At 38.0% G+C, this 7,765-nt stretch overlaps 1 pseudogene; it reads right to left on the bottom strand.

The window, feature by feature from the left end:
- Positions 1-313: 313 nt before the first annotated feature.
- LOC129492662 (ras-related protein Rab-5C-like) lies at positions 314-6,869 on the bottom strand (annotated as a pseudogene).
- Between the last annotated feature and the right edge of the window lie 896 nt (positions 6,870-7,765).

Below are 7,765 nucleotides of genomic sequence, written 5' to 3'. Positions count from 1 at the left end.
TGTAGGCTACAGGTTTGTGGCTGTCACAATAATGCTGTGATAATGCCGTGGTTTCCCAGAGGGGAGTAGGGGGCAGGGAGAGGGCTGTAGCCTGATGACAGCCAGATGAGGAAAGAGCTGCCTCTTCCTTCCCTAGCCCCAAGGCCTGCCCCACCGCCCAAACCCAAGACCACTTCAACAAGGTAAGAATGTGGATGCTCTTGCTGGGTCCACTATTCCACAAGAGGGAAAGAAGGTAGCTGCTTGGACCCCACTGTCCCCATATACAAGGTTTGGGAGACAGGAGAATGTGGCTACTACCAGCAAAACAAAAGTGGGAAAGCAGTAGGAAGAGGAGGAAGTGGGAAGAGCAGAAGATCATATATATTTAAAAAGTGACTTAAGACTTAAAATCAAATTAGTGTTTGTACAGAAAGGTACAGGTGAAATAACTCACTATGGCCTATGACCAAAATTATATGGAGAAATCATGGTGGACTCCTACCATGATTCAGGAACTGCTCTTAGCTAGAAACCCCCCTACCCAAGAGGTGGCCTGAGTCATTAAGTAAGATTGGTTAGAGTGGATTCCAGGTCATTAAGGTGGAAGATGTGGGGGCAGTGGGCAGGCAAGGGGGGGCTCCATTGCTGCAACGCTGGTTGGGTCTGGCTGGGTGGTTCTCCTGGAGGTCCACACCTTGGTTTCTGTCTGGAGCACCAGCTGCATTCTGGGGCTTGTTCTTGGGAAGTTTCTCAGCTATTGCCATGAAAATTTCATTCACATTCATTGCAGCCTTTGCTGATGTCTCCATAAACAGCCAACTGTCATCATCTGCATAGGCTTGTGCTTCCTGGAATTCCAGGGGTCTCTTGCTGGCCAGGTCTGCCTTGTTACCCGTGAGTGCAAGGACCCTGTTGGCGCTGGCCTGCTCGGTAGCTCCTTCACCCAGTTCTTGGCTCCAGCAAATATATCTGTATTGGTGATGTCATAGACCATGATGGCAGCCTGGGCCCCGCCAAGAGTACATGGGGGCCAGGCTGTGATACCACTCCTGTCCAACCATGTCCCAGATCTCAAACCTAACTGTTGTGTTGTCCAAGCAGACATTCTGTGTGAGGAAGGCTGCTCCTATTGTGCTCTCCTAGTATGCATGAAATTGTCCCTTCACAAGGCAGAGGACAGGCTAGATTTACCCACTGCAGACCCAGCAGAACACGCTTAAATAGACAGATCTTATTGGGTCATGCTGCGCCTCCTCAACTCGCCACTGCCCATCCAGCTGCAGTAGTCCAGAGAGGTGGGAGCAGGGACCAGTGCTGTGCAAAGAGGCATTTAGTTGGGAGGGGGACCTCCAAGGTGGCTCTGGGGCAGTGGCTTTACTTGGGGCCAGGGCTTGGACTAGCTCTGCCTCTCTCCCCAAAGGCAGTGTCCCAGACTTCAGCCTCCTATCATGTTAATTTTCATTTTTCTGATGTGGCTGATCATATTTTCATAGAATAATTGGCACCTCAGGCGGCTTCATGAAAATTCTTCACCACACCCTAGAAGAGGTGACATGACCAGGTAGGGAAGGTGATTCCAGGCTATTCAAAAATTCCATTTCCTAGAACCCTTTAAGCTTTGGCAAAGTTTCCTATCCTGTCCTAGCTTGGCTTGGAGTAAGTGGAGCACCTAAAATTGGACCATCAAGGCTTATAACCATGAGCATCACAATGCAAAAAAAGTAAACTGAGGACCAAAAGTCCTTCCCTGCCTTTTTCCTAGTGTGTAGGCCACACAAGCTTCCTGTATCATACCAAAAAGAGGGGAGCAACAAACCAATTACAGCCACTACTGAATGTCTAGCCAAACTAAGTTGGATAATGAATATATCAATTTTATTCGATTTAGAAATATAACAGTATGCTACTCTTGCACGTTCACATAGTGAGCCATATTTATATTCCCTACACTAGACTCATCTGACCACCAAACCAAACATGGTATAATCTGCTCTAAATATGTAATCCATGCAAATCGTCATATTATCCAAAACCTGGATGCTAGTACAGACTTGAGAGGTAAAGCAAATCCAGAGGCAGTTAGAGACTGAAAAATGAAGTGCCATAGCTGGCTGTCTCCTCTTGTGAAGATGTTTTAATGACATCTCGGAAAAAGGGTTGGGCTCAGTGAAGGTAACTGAGAAAGGCTCCATGAAATTGCCTCATCAGAAAACAAAGCTTTTACCTAACTTCTGTGGCCGACAGGAATAAGGCATAATTTTAACCATGATTAACATTTCTTTGGCTTTTACATTCTATAAAATTGTTCATTCTGATCTTTCTATGGTGCCTTGTTTATAAGAAGAAGAATTTCTGTAGAAATGTTTACAGTGCATTATTCATAAATATTTTGGTCAATAAGTAGTGATGGTGGAGGCAGTAGAGGGGATGGAGAATAAGAGGAACTTGGCAATTAGATTTGTTATTTTTTAATCATAGAATCTCTCCATTCAATATGATTTAGAAAATGTGAATAATGATATTTAAGCTATTGGCAGAAACATAAAAACAGTTTTGTAGCTATCCTTTTTTAGATTTGTTGAGCAACTAAATATAATAACTATAAGTATGATAAATATGCTGGGTCTAAATAGCTTAGTAACTAAGAGCACAGTAGCTAAAAGCAGTTCCTGAAACTAGAAATTTTGAAATGCAAGCCTGTCACAGGCTTATGTTTTACATGAACCTCTACAGTCAGAGGTTCTGGAGACATTTATGTCAAGATGTTTCCAAGAGGCTCTCAGCATTGACTACCATAACTAGGCTTCCACAACACCACTCAGAAATAGCTTCCTCTTGGGTAATATAATTTAAGAAATTTGGGGAAGAACCATCCAATTCCAAAATATCTTCTCACTCATTGTTACAATGTGGAGAATTCTGTCATTACACCCTACATAGAACTTGACAGCATTCGACAAGAGGACCCTACATATTTATTTTTCAAAAGCAACTATTTTCAGAATACATGACTCAAAAATAATGTAACAGATGAGAAGGGAGTATGGGGTGAAAGCTGCATCATCTAACATAGGAGTAAGTTCTTTTAAGTGTTCCTTTATACCCCTATGAAATCGACTGAAGAATTATTAATGAATCAAAAGTAAGATTTATCTTCTTAGTAGCACATTCTGCTTATTCCTACTAATGAATCACCACTCCACCAGCCCTTCTTCCATTTGCCATAGCCAAGTGATTTCCTCCCTTTACTGCTGCATCTTAAGACTCCCAGTGGAGCCCAGCCAACATTTGACCATTCATTCCCCAGGCCACGAAGATGGACTATTCGGCCTGTGTGTTCTGTGCAGGAAATCTTAGGCTGCTTCATTTACTAAAGGCAACAAATTTTTTTTTGCCCAGTATTATTGCTGTTTTTAAAATGTAGACAATATATCAACAGTAAATGATATCTGAATAACTAATTAAGAATTAGAAAACCACTTTTGTGATTAAAACCTGAATTACTATTAATGCTGAAAATCTTGGGAATTTTAATGAATAATGTGTAGATCATGTATTATTTTGTCATTTTTTATGTAGCAGGAAACTTTTAATTTGAAGAGCCAAATCCAAAGTCACATAGAGTGGCAGGAAAAAATCAGGAAGAGCAGCAAATCTCTGTGAATATAGAATCATAAAAACCCAGGCTTGGCAAGGAAACTCCTTTTCTCTTTAGATGTGCTTCATACAAATCAGTTCTCAACAATATTGTGGGGAAGAAATATTTGTGCTATACAAGGCAGGAGGATTGTGAAGCTATTGTTATCTGTGGTTATACACACAGAGAGATGTGTACACACAGACACATAGAAAAATAAATTTCCCCCTATGAAAGGAAGAAATAAATCAAGAAATTTGTATTTTAAAAAACTGAACAAATCAACAAAATAACATACATAGAATGAACACTGAGGAAAATAAAATATTTGGCAAGAATCTAATTAGCCATATCAACCGAGAGAGGTTTGGGTTAGTTTTAGTAAACACAGAGTGGTTTCTGAGTAGAAAGTAAATAACTGCACAGAGGTACTGTTCTAATCACATTTGTTCTAACATTGACCTTATAATAATTAAAAATTGATGCTTGCAACATAATACAGCTGTGCAATCATATTTAAACCTAATCATTTCATAGACAGAGGAAAGTTGTACAAAAAGGTCAAAAACACTTTAATTTCATGACAGTAAATTTACTCTTTATTCCCAAAGTGAAAATGTCTAATTTCTAAAAGAGCAAACCAATAATTACTTATTATAAAGCTATTTTAGTCAATACTTAATTTTGCTATATTGATTAGTGTTTAGACATTTAAAATGTACCCTACAGCAAGAATATGTGTTTACAATATGATTCTCCCTACTGATGTTTGTAAGTATTACAGATATCGATTTAAGACATGTCTCAAAAATGCCAAACTTAATAGTAATCATATAAAAAACTGACTCTTAAAATTGGAATTTAACTTTAAAAATTTGAATACCAGTTTCCTTAAAGATCTCTTTGCATCATGATCACCAATTCTGCCATTAAATACTTTAACCTTGAGTGCTCAATTAAACTACATTATAAACTCTACCCCATCCCAAAAGTAACAGAGAGAAAAAAAACAAATGATCAATTTTACCGTTCACAACTGGAACAAAATGTTTTCTCTCTATTTTATGTACTTCTGATTGTAAAATAAAGACTGGGATATTATTTCCCCCTTAACTTGTATTCTGTGTAACTTAGAGCTCCTTGCAATAAAACAAAATGATGCTTCATCAGGATGTTACTGGGAGTACCAAGGCAATTTACAAACATTAAGTCTGAGAACATCACTGTGAGGCAGGTATTAATATAACACTTCTCTCTTGAGGAGTTCAATGCACTTTACATAACGTTATTTTATTAACTCTTCCTTGAGCTGGGCAAAAAGACTAAGAATATGTCTAACCACTTACCTCACTCACATGCATGTATAAAAAGAATAGAAGAGATGGTTCTACACAACTATATCTTTTAAATTCACTTTCACTTCCAATCTGAAATTATGACTAAAGATAAGGACAACTAAGTCACTCAATATATTTGGCTTCTACTAATATTGATTTTGAACAGATATCAATTTTATAAATATGAATTAAGAATTAAACATTTAAAAGATAATTAATCCCAGTAATTCTTAAGCAATAATTGTTTTTGAAGGTGGGAAAAATTGACAGTAATAACTTTTCCCTCTATTATAATATACTAAAGACTCCAAAACCACATTATAATTCTGTGGACAAGCTTCACAACATCCTTAAGTAAATGTATGCATTTCTTAGCAAGAGTGCAACTATGCACACATGAAGACAGCCAGAAGAGATATATAAAGTGAAAGATACAGAAATGCTAATGATATCTAATGACACTTACCAAGTGTCAGCCACTATTCTAAGGAATCTACATGTATTCACTCATTTAATCCTCATAACTCTATGAGATGGGCAGCATTTTCATCATTTCATAGACAAGAAAATTGAGACTCAGGAAGTTGAGTTAGTCCTAGGTCACAGAGCTACAAAGTGGCAGAGCTGAGATGCAAACACAGAAAATATGAGTCCAGAGTCCATGTTCCCAACCCATGTTCTAGAAAAGAAGTTGTCCCCAGACATCCCTGATCATGGAATTCTGAATCCATAATTATAATCTTTTCCACTCCAAATGTAACATTTCCCAACTCACAGTCTACCTCACAGTAATCACAGAACAGCTGCTCAATTTTATGTATCTTACTTTCAAAATAAGATACTTGTATTTAGAAAATGGTCACAGGAAGGTAGTATAATATAGTTTGGAGTACAGACCTCAGGACAGACAGACCTAACAGGCTATCCCTAAGCAAGTTATTTCTATCCAAGCTAAACAATATAGATGGTGGAACCTACCTCCTGATGCTGTAGTGAGAATTAAACAAGTTAATACAACACATTTAACATACACCTTACTACACCTTCTACATAGTAAGCATTCAACAATTGCTGCTACTGTAAGTTAGTATAGACTTATTCAAGCCATTCTCAGAACTCTGAAACTCAGAATTACCATTGAATTTAGCATATCTCAGTGTTGCTGTCAATAGAACTGAATTGATTTTTTCATCAAATATATGTTCTAGGCACTGGCCATGATCTCATTTAATCCTCAGAACAAACCTATAATTTGTGTTTTTATGCCCACTTGCAGGAAAATAAGCCTTGAGATTGTAAGTAACATCCATAACCATGCAAGTAATAATTAGATGATTAATCAATTAACTGCATGGATCCCACAAAGCAGGTTAAAAAGTAACCAATAAGCAAGGAAATTATTTGAAAAAGTCTTCTCTCTCATAAAATTATAGAACTAAAAATTCCTAGATTGAAGTTCACCTTGTTTAGCCTTTGCTATAATTAGAGCAAAGCTGTGCCCAGAGAAAGTAGTTAGAACAGAGATGATAAAAAGGAAAAATACTACCCGAAAATATACACGCCACCCCCCGCCCACCCTATTTCCAGTATACACCAGGCACTTCTGATTCTTCCATCATCAGAACCACTGAAGAAAATAGCAAGGGCCAAGGTCAGGGTAGGAGCCTTCAGAATTGGATAGTGTTACATGGGAAACAGGCAAGAAGTCTGCACTTGGGGACTGGTGCTTCAGCCAGAGTGAGGTACAAGATTGTAGATCTGTAAAGCACATTTGCCTCAAATCAGCCTCACCTGCACCGAAACATACTGTAAAGGTCGGCTTCTGGTCTATTCACAGAAATCTGCAGAAAAAGAGAAAATGCATTACATTAGTCTTTTGCTGACCTCTTCCTTGACCCTTGACCTACCAGCATTCCCTAAATTGGAAATATCTTAGTTACGCAAAACAAAAATAGTTCCTGCTGAATTAGGACATTATTTCCTCATTCCCTCTATTTAATGTAAAAGAAATATTTTTGTCATTTGCATAATGACCTGCTGCATATAGAAAGACAATTATTTATGATTTTCACTTTAAAAACATGATTCTGAATTGATTATGATACATAATAATCATGTGAAAACATTATTGCAAATAAGATTTAAGTGAAAGAATGGAATTTCCACTTTCATCAGCCAACGTATAAACCAATATGGAGGAGGTGGCAGATACAAAATAATCATATATAAAGAGAGACACAAGCTGAATGATAAGGGTCTGCTTACACAGGCACAGAAAGTAGTGGGAAACAGTCTTCAGCCCATATGTCACAAGAAATAGAATTTTAAAAATTTCACATTATCCCAAGAACATATAAGATCTTATGTTCCATTATCAACTAGCAGGTAGCACCCAACCTAGTCATTTCTTCTATACTTAGAATCGGCGGCCTCTCTCAATAACTCATTCTAACTTTTAGTAATTGTCATATAAAAGTAAGCTTTTCTTTTATCTAACCTCAGTCACTTATATAATACGATTGAAAAACCTAGAATGATGCTCCACACATGCAGGATACTTCATAAACCCTTGTGGATGGGATGTTGATTTCAGTCTATTTCCCTTTTTTCTGACCTCAGTGGAGACAGGAGAAGTGCTTAGACAGAAACATTGGCAAAATGGTTAGAGATAAGAGGAAGTTGATTAGGGACAAGTGCAGAGTGGAACCGGGGAAGAAAACAACGTGGAATGACTCACTGTGCCCCAGAACAGTGTGATCTGTTTTAGAAGACACAGCCAGCCACCAACAAAATGTGAGTTGTAAAGCAG

Source organism: Symphalangus syndactylus, chromosome 11, assembly GCF_028878055.3.
Source record: "Symphalangus syndactylus isolate Jambi chromosome 11, NHGRI_mSymSyn1-v2.1_pri, whole genome shotgun sequence".
NCBI classification, from domain to species: Eukaryota; Metazoa; Chordata; class Mammalia; order Primates; family Hylobatidae; genus Symphalangus; species Symphalangus syndactylus.
Note: the sequence above shows the minus strand (reverse complement) of the source record. Positions and strands in the feature narration are given on the sequence as shown.